The sequence below is a fragment of the Amblyomma americanum genome, chromosome 5 (assembly GCF_052857255.1).
Source record: "Amblyomma americanum isolate KBUSLIRL-KWMA chromosome 5, ASM5285725v1, whole genome shotgun sequence".
Classification (NCBI taxonomy): domain Eukaryota; kingdom Metazoa; phylum Arthropoda; class Arachnida; order Ixodida; family Ixodidae; genus Amblyomma; species Amblyomma americanum.
In genome coordinates, this window is record NC_135501.1 from 181,402,464 (window position 1) to 181,416,421 (window position 13,958).

Sequence of the window (13,958 nt, forward strand, 5' to 3'; positions counted from 1 at the left end):
GCCGATGAGGTTGAGTTGAACAAAAGTACATGGGAGGTGAGGTGCGAGCTCTGGCACGACAAGGCGCTGCGATTTGAAGACGCAAGTGCCATTTCCGCTCCCCATTGCCATTAATGCCCATGGTTGTGGGAGTAGCTTACGCTACATATTCCTCCCCCCCCCCCCCACTTCCCGAGTCTGCCCAATGGTAAGCCCTCGTCAACGTCAACATGATTCCAAAGGAAGGATTGCTGTGTCAGTTGGTTCATCATCCAAGGCTTAAAAACAGCACGAAAAATGCGATGCTACAGAAAGAAGCAATAGACAGCACTGAACATGCAACTGAGTGTATATTATGTGAAATGGCAATAAATACCGAAAGCATACACAAAGAGCTTATAGACAAAAATGCAATACAATACAGATATTATTTATATACTTCGAAGGAAGATAGCGCAAAAAAGGACAACCACAGAAGAGGACACGACACAAAGAACGCTTCTCTCCTGTGGTTGTCCTTTTTTACGCTGTCGTTCGTTCAAAGTATGAATCATCAACTAGCCCCACGACCGTGTTTTATTGAATTACTTGGACATAAGAGATATCAAATAGAAATTTATTATCTACTTTGCTACTTCCCTTCAGTGTCCTTGTAGAGAAAAAACAGTTCACACTAACAGCCTATGATCCATAGGTTGCTGTATTACTCGACTGTATTCAAGCCCAGTTGCTAATAAAATCAATGGTGTTGTTTGGTATCTAAAAGAGAGAAGGAAGTATGTGAAGCTGCATATGCACAGGTGTGAAAGATGAATTGTTATACAGCACTAGCAATATTTATATATCACGCAAATAAAGACACCGCATTTCTGTTGTGTACCATAATTTCATCTTACTAGTGACTCAAGTCGTATCCATCCGCACTCTGCTCCTTTTGACATACGTGTCCCACCTGAAGAAAAAGGACGTAACCTAAACTAGCAATGTTCAATGAACTCCCTATACAACAAAGTGGTCTTTACTCCGGCATAGTAACATTACGTGTACGACGAGACAACCAGCTAATTACCGATATGTAGAACTGCTAAAAAAAAAACAAGGATTTATGGACGAGCAGTGGGAGTTGCTTGGCTAGTTGGTTCATGTTTCATGACAAAGAACAACAGCACAAGGCAAAAATGTAGACGTGGAGGCCAGTGTTTATGTTTGCGGGAGTGGTTTACACAACTGCTTGAGTCTGTTCTTTATTATCTATTGTTGGCCAGCATTTTATAATGAGTATAAGTTCCGCACTGTGAAGTGAGCAGCAATAGAATTCTGAAGTGGTATGAACGACAGATAACACGCAATGTTAGAAATCACAAATTACCTCTAAATTTTCCTCGACTCACCCATCATCGTTGATGGGGAGGCAGCCGAGGAAACTGTGGAGCTGCCAGTAGAAGATCCATGGGACAACAGGCGACCCAGTCGAAGTTCTTGTCCGTCTCAGCTGCCTGGACAAATAAAAATGATGTGAGCTATTAAATGTGTTGCTAAAATAAAAACATTTGAAGGTTGTGATCACAGCATTTCTCTAAGTGGATTAAGCTTCTCTGTACACATTCTCAATGCAAGACTAAAATTTCTTCAATAACTGTCTAATGCATATGCACAGTTAGTGGTGAAATTAAAGAATGCAATTTACATTTGCAATGTGGCTAAACTAAATTCTGCTAGTTGCAGCTTTGCAATTGAAGCCACGACTGTGCATTATGGGTAAACTATTGTCATTCTAGCAATATCTTACTTGGTTAATTTTTAGATTTATTTCTTTAATATTTATTTCCCAGGCTGCACTGTGTATACTACTTCACAAATGCTGCTAGCACACAGTGAAGCCTGGTAATGAAATATGAAATAAATCTAGAAATTCAATTAACTACATTGTTGCTCTAGCAGGTGGTCAGAAATAGCGACGCGTACAGCAATGCTGTCAGCGCTGCAGCTCGCAATTTGCAATAAAAACGACGAACAACACGTGTGTAACGAGGAACACGAAGTTTGCATGCAGTGCCGTGCACGCGTGCACGAGAGAAGGTTCTAACGTATGCTGTTCCTGCCTGGGGTCATTACTCTCGAGTCCTTACTACCTCAACAATGCATTCTCAAGATCGTCTTCGACACTCCAGAACTGTGCGACGACGGCGAAGAGAATCGATGCGTTGCTCCAGCGACAACACGTGCTACTGTAGCACATGCGAGGCTGACGTAAGCAGTTCAGCTGCACTGTGAAAACACCGCCAAGAACCCGATGGCGCGAGCATCGTTCGGTAAAGGTCGCACTTACTGGTATTTCTTGTTGAGGTTTTCCATTTTCAGCTTCACTTGTTCGCTGGTGTATGGGCCTTCTCCCGGCGGTAGCCCGGCATTCACTTCCACTACAATCGCAGCATATATCCGAGCGTTGCGCGTGTGACCGCGCAGCGCAGGTAGCTGACCCTCTCAGATGCATATCAGGGCCGCGGTTGTTGAATCAGGCCAGACGACACAACTCTGGGAGGACTAGTCGTTCGATGTTGTTGTTGTCACGGGCGCCGCCATCTTGTCGGTTAAGGTAGCAAACGGAGGTCGGCAAGCTCGGTTTGGGCCCCGCCGCGGTGGCTCAGTGGTTAGGGCGCTCGACTACTGATCCGGAGTTCCCGGGTTCGAACCCGACCGCGGCGGCTGCGTTTTTATGGAGGAAAAACGCTAAGGCGCCCGTGTGCTGTGCGATATCAGTGCACGTTAAAGATCCCCAGGTGATCGAAATTATTCCGGAGCCCTCCACTACGGACCTATTTGTTCCTCTCTTCTTTCGCTCCCTCCTTTATCCCTTCCCTTACGGCGCGGTTCAGGTGTCCAACGATATATGAGACAGATACTGCGCCCTTTCCTTTCCACCAAAAACCAATTATTATTATTATTATTAGCTCGGTTTGGGTAACAGTGGTTAAGTGGCGTAACTGCAGTTTCGTCTGCCGTGTGAGCGCGGCTACCTATAGCTACGGGGAACCGTAGTTACCTTATATGTGGTTAAGGTCGCCCGTGTAAATGCGGTATAAGACTCCCTTTTACTGAGAGCCATTCTCAGTTGCTCTTACTTGTACATTATGTAAATAGTCTGTATAAAGTTTTCTCTTGCCTTTTCCTTCGTAACCACGTCTCCGATCCTCCTCGTCCCTTCTCCGGCCCGACCACGCTACCTGAATCCCAATAACTGGTGGCAGCGGTGGGATGCTGCTCCCTGTGTCCCAACAAAAGAAAGCTACCTCGGGAACACGCTGCAGAAGGAACTAGTTTATTATTTTGGCTGCTCAAACCACTGATTTACCCCCTTGAATTTTCTCAGAAACAAAAAACCATTTCTCGATGTTTGAAAAAAAAATTAAATTAATTATTCTTAAAAGCAATCGCAGAGCCCTTATAGCCTTAACTTTACAGAAGTGTTTCATAATCCCTGTGTTTTATCGCCACTAGCAGTAAGCAAGAACCCCAACTAGACGTTGTAAGAACTATCTACTGGTTAACATCGATTACATCTGCCTCTTATTTGAAGCGCGGATGGTTGAAGAGCTATGTTATTAATGTCAAGTGATCATCCTGTAATTAGCGGAATTTCGAGCCACACAAATTCTTTTATATGCCTTCCAAAATGATGCTTGCTGTGTCTGGCACCGTTTGAGGGGAATAGAATTATGCAAATTCTTTTTCATGACGACAAGAACGCTGCAAGCGTTTCATCGTAAGGGGAGCGTTCTGATGAAAAATTTTTATTGCCTTTTATATTCTATATTGAAAGCGGCCAAATTCAAGCAATTATTGCCATCTGAACGAAAGGCACATTGAATACGAATATGTCCTTTCATTATTTTTCACAGCAAACAGTGTACAGCAAAAAAGCATAAAAAAAGCACACGTCACTTTTTCATTTACAAATAGCAACCCATCCTGCGTAGGCATGAATCAGTTGAGGAGGGAGTTAATATAAATAGAGGGTTCATATACGAGCACATTTGTGAGCGACTGTCTTGAGGGAGGTTGCAATGGAGACAAAAAGTGTTCCAGCGGCTGTGATTGCCCTGCTGGTCCTCGCGATGCAGGCAAGAGCTGTTTTTGATGCACTGAGATCAACGAAGACAAGCAACATTGGTTTGAAAGAGGTGACTTTCTTTTTTTCTTCCATGCCAAGCTGTATAAATGGTGCACGGCATGACGAGGGAAAGCATTGCTTTCTCATATTATTTTAATTATTGGACCTGTATTCTAAATGCTGTCATACGAATGGAACCCGTTACTATTTTGCGACTCATAACTCATAACTGTGGGCATAAAGACAGGGTACTTCTAATGCTCCTATCCTACTTCTAATGCTCCTTCTAATGGAGTCCTTGCATTAGATAGACCTCCTTCACCCCGCGACGTCAGGAAGATGCGGTGGCGCTGATGTCAGCAGCGACTTTCGCATGGTAGGCAAAACAGGTTCCGTCAGCCGGTGCCTACCGCAGCTGCCGTAGCTACCGGCGGCTGCATCATGCCTGCGCACTGCAGAAGCAGCATGCATTTACCAGCTGCGTCACTGTTGGATCCGCGTAGTAGCGTAGTAACATGAAAGCAAATTTAAATGACCCTCGATAAGTTTCCCGCAGATAAATACCGCATTAGGAAAATGGCTAACAGGAAATTGGCTGCGGTAGTAAAGCGCGAAGTCTGGGAGTCGATCAGCAGTGCCACTCAATCTACTTAATAGCATGCAAGTTACTGCGTCCATTCACCTGAACATCAGCATAGTGCGCTTATAACTGCGCAAGGAAAAAAAAAGCACATATGTGGCTGCACATGTATTTATCACCTTGAGCCGGTCTGCACGGGGTGCCGGCAGGTTCACTCGCCCCCAAGGTATGAGTTCTTTTGTTAATAGAACAGCATGTTTTAATGGCACGCTTTATGGCATTTGATATTTACTTGAAAGTGTTTTTTTTCAATATGGCCGACGTAATTATTTGATACGAGTAGAAAGAAGTCTGGTAAATTCTTGCGCGGCAACGATGGCGTGCTTAGAACAGCGTACCTTAAGTGTGCTAAAATCCCCATGCTTTTTTCACTGCATCATGCATATGTCATGTTTCATGAGGTAGTACAGGATAGCGAAGCTTGTTTGGAAAGAAGCAGCCGCAGGCGTGCTATTAACAGACACGTGGCGAGATTGACAGGGGACGCGGAAATGAAAAGTGTTTTCGTTATTTATGAATGCGATATGTAACTAAATTTGGTGCAAATATGAAATTGCTACGCTAGTTTCAGTAATGTAATTTATTTTTAGCTATATCTGGTGCAGTGCTTGGGTAATTATAATTAACGCTGTCGTCAAGTTACCTCAATGTCTCAAATAATTGAGCAGAAAGCGCGCAAATTTCTTATTCCAGCATGCTCACAGAGCTTTGTTCTTTATGACGACGCCATAAGTTCTTTTTTAAATGATCATGTACTTATGCATGCATAGTTATAAAAAAAAAACGTTTCTTACCAAAATGACTAACATAGTACTCCACGTGTAGGAAAAAAAATGAGATATTTATTACACTCCTCAATGCCTCAGGAATCATTTGCGACAAACAGAATCATTATATTCGCATGCGTTACGAAATTACGAGGGTGTGGGATATGCCAATCGCAGAATGTGAAAGGCCAGAAATCGAACCTTAACGTTTATTCCCACGTTTACGGCCTCTTCGCTTGAGCTTTCGTCAAAAAAATGCGGCACTGGAATCAAAGAAACCCTCAAGAAATCAAGGAAATTACTCCACAATTTTCGACGACCACACATTTAGAAAGCGTAGGTTATAAATTTCTACTGAATATTTTGCTATCATTTTTCGTCACGAAACAGAAGACCAGACAGCTAAGAAAGAAAATAATTCCAGAAATCAAACGTTTTAACTAAATCGACTAGTTTATCAAGGGGAGAGAAGTCGGCCTGGCTGGTGCGTGATCCTGCGGCTAAAACAGCGCTCAATCGAAACAGAGGAGATCGGGGACATGACGCTGTCCCTACTTTTCGCACAGGGCGGTACGTGCATGTCAGCAGACAGTGAGCGCACGTCTGCTCCGCCGAAACAACGCCAGCACTTCCCCTGACTACTGCCCCAAAGTAAAATCATTCTGGCTAGAGCAGAGTGTCAGAAACTTCCTATTTTATTCAATGCCTAGCGTATAAATCATCCGCAGAAACGCTTTCTGTTTACTACTAACCATATATACAATACACAGTGGCAAACTATATCTCTGAATACGCCGCACGTGGCCATTGCGAGCTCGTGTACTTCGAGAAATTACTAAGTTGAAAGCATCAACCTTGCTGTGATTTGCACAGCAAGGTTCGACAAAACTGCCCCTAAACGAGCGGCTGTTTGAACATCGAAGATCAGTAAAAGGGGCAGTTTCGTCGAACCTTGCTGTGCACTGCCGAAAATGTAAAGATTGTTTCCCCCATTCGGACAGGACAAATATCTTGTTTAGTCACCCAGATCGGACCTGCAGGGAGTTAGTTGAAGCCTTTCTTATAAGGCAGGAGTATGAAACTTGTGTCGCTTCGCCTTCTATCAATCTTGTGGAAAAAGAGACTCACACTCTCGGGGAAAGTGTGGCGACTGGGTGATAGCTGGGTGCATGTCATGTGTTAAGATTGCTGGTGTGCTTTGTTAAAATGAGGCGATTAACCTCCCGCTGCGAGCATGTGCGGTTTTACGGACTATCGAGATTTTATGTTTTGGGTTTTTTGTGTGTTTTTTACGGTTCTTGCTTTTGTTGCCTATATAACTAACCCTTCGAAAATAAAAGTTCAATTCTTAGAATAGCGCTCGTGTCGTCTCGTGTTTCTTCCTCTTGTCCTGTGTTTCGCGCTGCTTAAAGATGATGGAGAAGCAGGCGGCGGTAAATTCGAGAGAGCAAACTTTAGTACAGGTCAAATTAAGGGCTTGACACCCGTCAAGAGTAGAAATGCTGTCAGGTCGCCATGAGTCGTCTAGGCCAGCCGATTCCCCCTCTCCACCCCCACCCCCCCCCCCCAGTGGAGGTGTCATAACGTATGTATAATATATATTGAAGCGTTAAAAGGAATCAGAAAAAAAGCCTGTCCCGCACCTCTAAAATATCGCGGGTATAATTTCAATTGAAACGATATGGCCCTTGGGCAATTGCAATTTTGCAGACAAAGGCGGAAAGAAATCAATGTGGCGATGGCTACTAGAGCGGCCCACCGCCGCAGGAGCGGACCCGGGGAGACTCCCCTGATCTCCCCTGTAGGAAGTAGCAGGCTGGCATGGGATGTGGGAATGGGGAAAGAGAATATGGGTGGGGTTCTGGGAATTAGGAGTGATTGGGGACACTGGAATGTTTTCGTATTTCTGATCCCATTGAGCTCCTTCCAAAGCTTCTGTAGAGGGCTAGCACTCAAATTTCAACCGATAGGGCGGCCCTCAGCCTCAAAGCGTACTTCCATACCACAGAGAATGTTTTCGGGGTCTTCATCCGCCCAAGATAAGGTAACCTAACAGAGTCTCAATCGAGATCCTCCCCCAAGCCAGGTTGCGCCACCCCGACCGTCCAACATTACTAAGGTGGCAAACTTTCGCGGCACCCATTTGGTTCTTCGGCTCTTACTCCAAGATACTCACTCACAGCAGGAACCCTTTCACGGTTTCCGCGGCGTCGCACCAGCGGCGTTCACCTCTGACATAATCTGTTCAACTCTTACCTCCTGACTACAATACCCAAGAATCTCATTTGATGTCCGCAGTTCGCATCTTGTGCTACGACAAGGTATTCATATATGCACGGGCATGGAAGCGAAACAGCCTTTGCTGAGCCTGCGGAGGTATTCAGGAGCTTGATATCATCCTGCGATTTCATCAGGTCTGCTAACCGCAACTCGCTTACTCGCCTCCCGATTGGGCTAATAACTGTGCGACTTTTGCGGTCTTCAGGCCTAAGGCCGACTTCCCCAAAACCCAAGCTTGGCTCGCCCAACCGCATGCCCACCTCGTGGCACCGAGCGCTTCGGAATCGGAAACTAACGCGTCTGCAGCTGGGTCGTACGCCCCTCGGAACGAGAGGATTGGCTTATTCAGTTTCAAGCAGCCGTTCTGCTTTTGAGCTGGATTCTCAGTCCGTAAACTCCGGACCTGGCTCCGCACACGGGTTACGGGCATCGTGTGCTGCGACACGCGCACAGTGTCGTGTGCTGCGTCACGCGCACAGTGTCGAGGAGAGCCCGCTATCTGGGTAGTGGCTACCCCACGGACTGGGATCCAGCTGTCCGACTCTGACCGCTTGCGTTCCACCAGAACAAAGCCTAGTAGCCGAAACTACCCCGGCCTGAATCTGGTAGTGTGAGGCCACGGGCAGGTCTCCAGTCTTATTTGCCTAACAGTAATAGTAGAAAGTTAACTAATCAGTAATAGTTGTCCAGCCTGCTAGTTAGGAGATCTTAGCACTACTCAGATGTACTTCACCGCTTACAATGCTAAGGCGAAAAAAGCGTTAACTCTCCTCACTCAAGAATCCTATCTTTAAGCGTTGTGTAAAATCTGAGATGAAACTCTCTGTATAATAGTAAAATAAAACTGAATCAGTAATGTGCATCCTGCTTTTAAAAGTTTTACAGTGGGCCGGTCCCCATATGGATCTACTGCGCCACTGGACCCAACATTGATCCATGCAAATATGATATCGATATCCTAAAATATGGAGAGGATACTTTGTTTCTGCGGTATTCAAAAGAGGAGAGCGGGTACGTCTATTACCTATATACTAAATGCTTCATGGCAAGCATGCCGTGAAGCCATTCGTTGGAGCATGAAGTCGTTCGATGGAGCAACGTTTGCTTAATAAAACTCGTTGCGGGGCTAGTTGGTGATGCATTTTTGTTTTCATTAAATTAAGCAGCGATACATTATTAGACGAATACGCAGACATACACGACATTCAGCGCCCATCCTGTCTTGTCTTTCTGTGTATTCGACTAAATATGTAGCCCTACTTAATTTCAAGAATCGATGGAGGATCTCAGACGAAAATTCCCATGTGATGTGAACGCTAACTCCGGTTAAAGGACGCCGCGTGGTTCAAATTAAGCTAGAGCCCTCCACTGTGGCGCCCTTCCAGCAAATGTATCGGTTCTGTACGATCAACTACACAATCTACAATTTTGAAATAAGCAATAGAGAACAAAAACTACCAGCAGGTGTTATGGCTCTCGGCTGCTAGCCCGAAAGACGCGGGTTCGATCCCGGCCGCGGCGGTCGAATTTCGATGGAGGCGAAATTCTAGAGGCCCGTGTGCTGTGCGACGTCAGTGCACGTTAAAAAACCCCAGGTGGTCGAAATTTCCGGAGCCCTTCACTACGGCGTCTCTCATAGCCTGAGTCGCTTTGGGACGTTAAACCCTCATAAGCCATAAACGAAACAAAAACTAAATTGATGCAGTCCGATTTTCTTGAGGTTACAAGTCCAGAAACGTATTGAAAATAATAAAATCTCAAATAATCGCGATGAATAAGTGCACGTATTGACGGAACATTTCTAAAACGAAGTAAATACTGCCCAACAGGACGTGAATTTTTTCTAATATCTGGTCAGTGTACGGTGTCAGTACAAGTGTATTAGTTTGGCCATAAAAATTTCTGCATCTGCGCGTTTTGAGCTCACCAGGATTCTAAGCTAGACCTAGCGTCAAATTTCTGTTTTCTTAAATCTCGGTCCCCTTCCTGCCTTCCGTAATCTCATCCTTCACGGTGCGGTACAGCAGCACCACTGGAGCGTGTTCCGGCTCTGTTTTATGGGGCTCTCACATCCGAGCCACTGCAGGAAACGAGAAGATTTTCTTAACGGTTAACGATCTCCGTCGCCAGCGCGTCCGATCCGAAGACCGCAAAAGGTGGCACGAGTGGCGAGACTGGAAGCTTGTGCAGGGGTGATCATGGCATCACGGTCAGTGCGCGCTCAATCCCAAGACAAACAATATAGCAGGAGGGAGCCTCCTAACGGTTGTAGGTTTCCCTCACCCGCGGTAAGAAAAATTAAAAAATTTGTCGTTTTTTTTTCGAAAGAAAACTCTGCTGTAACAATCTCATTTCTTGGAGGATAATTCGCCACGTGTGATGGGACGATAGAGACAGCGACAGAAAAATTTCCAAAATACCAAGAAGAGCTCTAGGCGTGACCTGCGGTGGAAGGTGTGCAATAAGTTCAACTCCCTTCAAGCATATGTCAAATTCGAAAATTAAAATTTTGACGTAAAGAACGCGCCACAGATAACAAGTTTTTTGCCATATTAAAGGAGTATACCAGAGAGAGGATACAGTCACGGTCGTCTAGGTTCTCTGAATGGGTTTGACATCGTTTAAAAATGTAGTGGGGTTGAGGGAGATGCAACTCGCAACAATTCTTTCTGAATTCTTTGTGGTGCTGCTTTATATTTAGCGCCTGCCACGAGTGATGTCATGTTGTTAGCTGGGAAGTAGTGCTGGTCACGAATTCAGCCATCAAGCTCATAGTTTATCTGCGGCTTTTTTGAAGGGCCTACCAGATTTTTTGACGCCTGGGTGAACTGGTACGCCGGTTCCGGCTCACCACTGATAGACCATCAACACCTCAGCGGCGTCGCGTAAACAGCCGGATATGTTCGGCGCTTTAGACAGTATTACCCTGAGATATGAACACTAGTGCTTTCGTGATTACCATTTTTCATCTACTCTTTGTTTTTGTCTTAGTATTAGACGGAGCTTTATTTAAGAGGTGAAGGTGTATTGATGCCGCGAATATTTACACTGCGTTCTTATGCTCAGCGTTCACAGCCTAGGAACATGTCCTAATTATCTTTCTTTTCACGTGAAATGCAACCACATTTGTTTGCATTGACTGTGTAAGCTATGTAATTTTCTATGTTGTAGTGGGTGACACTGGTGCCTTGTTACTGAAGGTCGTCAGCTGCTGTTAGCTCCGACAAAATGTTTTTAGCATTCACGAGTTCACTAACTAGCTAGCTTAAATAGCCCACCAGCATTTTTCTCGCGTCCAAGTCTGTGTTAGTGCTATAATCTCTGCCATGTGACACACATGAAGGGATTACATGCTTTCGAGCTTTAGAGAATGCTGTGGTCTTTATTTGCCGCATTATATTAGGCGAGTGCTGAAAAGATGTTTCGATTATATCTGTTTTTCTAAAATGCTGTATGTTGTTTTAATTCGGAAAACCGATTTTAGATGGCGCGTGAACAAGGTCACTGCTCGAGTCTCCGATGAACCTGACACTTTCACGGCTTTCTACGATGGTGGGTTTACAACTTGTACTGTTTTGTTAATTACTTAACCACTGAGCAAATCACGTGAGGATTTGTTTCAGCAGTGAAGAACTGCTACAGGAGTGCGCCGGAAATGAAAATGCATTTATCCCCGCCCAATGAGGTTCAGCGATGGTTTAAGGATTAGGGCTAAGCCATTGCGCGTTTTGGATCATATAGTGAGTTTTAAGCTACGACGCAACGGTGGAAGGGGCTAATTAGACATTTAAATCCATTCAGCTTTTCTTTAGTCCTGATGAGATCTGAAATTAAGCTTTTTTTTTCTTCTATTATTTTGTGCCCAAAATGGTTAATCGTTCGCAACTATCACGCTATGGTTTGCAATACAATTTTAGTTCAGTTTCAATACATCTGTCTAAATATCTAAGTTGAAAGGCAATTATATGCAGTCTTAGTTTTGTAGACTAATACTTGAGCTAGCCGCCAGCGTATTACGTTAGGGCCTTTGTTTATTGCTTTAGAGGTGAAGAAAGTAGCAGAAAGTGTCTATTTTATTCATAACGTTCAGCCGCAATCCTTGATAAAAGGCCCGTGGCGCATGTTGAAAACAGAGACATGTTTCATATAACTGAGTGGAAATCCCGGATGAAAAGGACACACTTTAAAAGAAACTTGACAACGCATAGTTGATAAGGGAGCCGATTTTGAACTGGACACTGAGCACAGCGCGCTTCAACAATTTAAGTAAAATCACATCTGTGACCCTTTCTGGCAATCCGATGTTTGTTCGACAGCAAAAGACGCATTTTTGTTGCCAATATTGCCTTTAAAAATTTGGTGCTAGTCAATTTAATCTCGTGACGTGTGCGCCAAAAACCCTTCCATTATAACTGTTTTAAAGTAAATCATGTAGGCCCTGGTATCCCTGCAACAAAGTTTGTATCGACGCGCAGAAATTCACCTGCGGAATGTCCCGTAGTGGCGGGAGCCGTATTACATTTTTACAGGTATACAGGTTATAAAAATGTCGCTTTCAGAGAAAGCAAGCTATTTACGGTTACAACGCTGCAGTACATAGATAGCGGTCAACTCAAGTTGGTCCTCAGTGCTTCGAGGATCATTTCCACCAGACGCAAATTTTCCGATAAATACTGCCCTTGCGTGTGATGAAATATAAAATGGCAGCTATCAGTATAAATAAACACTACATAATACAGCAATTTTTCGCGAACCGGTCAGGAACTTTTTACTCGAGCAGTAACTGCGTGTTTCGTTAGCCAAACAAGCTTCACTTATTCGTTTGGCATGCATTTTCATGCTTTCTTTCAGTATAATATTCAGAGAGAAGTGTGTGCTGCACTTGCAAGCATGTATGTAGTGCTGCAAAAGCGGCCAATATATAATCATTTTGTAAACCCAGACGACAAAGGCGTTTCGCGGATGTGCGTCGTCGGCTTTTAACAAAGAAATATTTATTGTTCAGCATAAAAAAATATCACGAACGGCGTCACGGTCATGCCCCACGCCGATTGGAGCTCATTCGGTGACGTCACGCATGGCATCCCTGCATGAGCCCTTGGGAAAGAAACATGCTGATTTCTCCGAACACAGTGACGAAACAAGGAAGACTAATAATACAGAATTAATAATGCTATGTTCACCACTGCAAAGACCTCTCGCTGAATATATTGTTACGCAGTGGCAACAGTCTGGTGAGGATTTCATAGCCATGTTATTCTACCGTTGCCCTCACACGGCGTTTTATTTGTGCCCAGCAAACCACACTGCCTGTTGGCATAATCTAGTAAAATACTGCAGAGACACAGCAAAAGTCAGGCCCTGCATGCTTCCCATCGATGCACTCGTATGTTTTTTATAGCGTGCCACACGCGCGTAAAAGCCACAAAGTTCTTGGAGCGTTAATAAGGCCATAGGGATCCCACATTCATTGGCTATTTTGTATACAGTGTTGGAGGTCTTCTACATTTAGGACGCTACGATAACTTTTTACGGTCTGTTCTGTGGAGATAACTGACAAAGCCACTGTTTGTCGGACGCGCCCGTTCTCAGTGCATGGACAACAGCGCCTCCTTTACACCTTATAGCACTGAGTGTGGAGACACAGATGACATAAGGCCCGGATTCTGTCCCTGCACGCCAGCTTGCATACCGACACCGCACTACTTCTTCGCAAAAGTAAGTCGAGTACGGTGCCTCTAACTCTCGGAACAGTCTTCAAATGGACCGAAAAAGAAGGGAGCCAGACCTTCTGAGCTCGCATGTAGTAAGGCCAGCAGACTGTTGTTCATGGACGCTGATCTTGTGTTGTATGCAACGCTTGCCATCCAAAAATACGATAGGAAGTCTACACCCCCACTGCCTATACGCCTTGTTACGTGCCCAGCTTTCCTATCATTCAGCAAAGAGCGTCGTACAGTGGCCGCCAGTAGTGATCACATCTAATGTAAAGCTGGAAGTGAAAAGAAATTTAGCGGGAACATGGTCATTATCAATTCCAACACTGCTTCCTCGTACAAAACCTTACCTATAAGAAGCTCCCTGCGCTCAAACGAAGTAGAAGACGAAGGGAATGCCCGAAAGTTATAAATTCCCGAAGTTGATTTTCAGGGTTCAGCGTCACGCAGCAGTGGTGGCAGCC

At 44.7% G+C, this 13,958-nt stretch overlaps 1 long non-coding RNA gene across 1 annotated transcript; it reads left to right on the plus strand.

The window, feature by feature from the left end:
- The first annotated feature begins 4,095 nt into the window (after window positions 1–4,095).
- LOC144135379 (uncharacterized) lies at window positions 4,096–11,316 on the plus strand. The gene is made up of 3 exons (XR_013315485.1): window positions 4,096–4,160; window positions 8,655–8,788; window positions 11,262–11,316. It is a non-coding gene; the product is annotated as an uncharacterized LOC144135379 (long non-coding RNA).
- The last annotated feature ends 2,642 nt before the right edge of the window (window positions 11,317–13,958 follow it).